This window comes from Arachis duranensis, chromosome 6 (assembly GCF_000817695.3).
Source record: "Arachis duranensis cultivar V14167 chromosome 6, aradu.V14167.gnm2.J7QH, whole genome shotgun sequence".
NCBI lineage: Eukaryota > Viridiplantae > Streptophyta > Magnoliopsida > Fabales > Fabaceae > Arachis > Arachis duranensis.
The window spans coordinates 107,615,195-107,616,328 of record NC_029777.3 but is presented as its reverse complement, the minus strand read 5'-3'; positions in this window follow the sequence as shown (position 1 = coordinate 107,616,328).

Sequence of the window (1,134 nt, the reverse complement as noted above, 5' to 3'; positions counted from 1 at the left end):
ATATATATATATTATTTTTGTATGAGTATTTTTTTTTTACCCAAATGGTATCTCCCAATCCGACAGGTTAAGAACTAATCCGTCGCGGATCTGAGCTCTATTTAAGGGTCTGTCGCTGACTAATGGGTTACTGTATGTACAAGGCGGGGTTCGAACTCCCGATACTTGCTAAAGCAGACGAGTGAGTTGACCACTTGACCAACTCAAATTGGTTTTTTTGTATGAGTATCTAATAAATAATTTATAAATCCTAAGTATAGCTGTCCAACTTGCCATCTATAGTGTGCTAGACGGTTGAATCTAATAGTATGATTTGATGGTGGGCCCAACATGTGGGCCGGGCTGAATGGGAATCAAATGTTGACGGCCCAATAGCATGTAGATATTTTCCTTTGCGTGGTGGAATCTAATTATAATCCATTGCTGGCCGACCAAAAGTAACATGGAATCTGTTGTGTTCATTGGATGGTTTATATGGTTGGGATTTATGCTTATGTAATGTTGAATTTATCTGCCACCTAAAAGGATAAGTATTGGTTCGTGAAATACAAAAATTATGTAATTAATTTGACTTGTTTTAATAGTTAATTTATTAGATTATTTAAATAAATATTAGAAATTTAAATTTTATTTTATATATATAATAATTTATTAATTAATAATAAATAAAACTTATAATTCGTAATAAATTAGTTATTTGTCTGATAAATTTTGTAGTAATAAATTGATAAATTTTGTAGTAATAAATAGATTAATATAAGTACATAAATTATTAAAAAAACTTATATTTTTATTTTTTTAACATAATATTTAGAGTATAAACTATCACTTGATCATTTTGATTTATACTTTTTTTTTCTATAAACCACTATAATTTACAGTAATTTCTACTTCGTCATTCTCTTTTCATAAATCTTATGTTTTAGATGTGTTACACATAAATTACAATATCTAAGATACATTATATGCAAAAAGTTAAAACATTATAATTCGTAGAAATTTATATAAAAAAAACACACATGTATAAATAAATTTTAATTGTTATAATTGTATAATTTTAAATCTCAATTGATTTAATAATATAATTTGTCCTAGTTAATTTATCACAATTTATATTGTAAGTTTCTTAAGTAC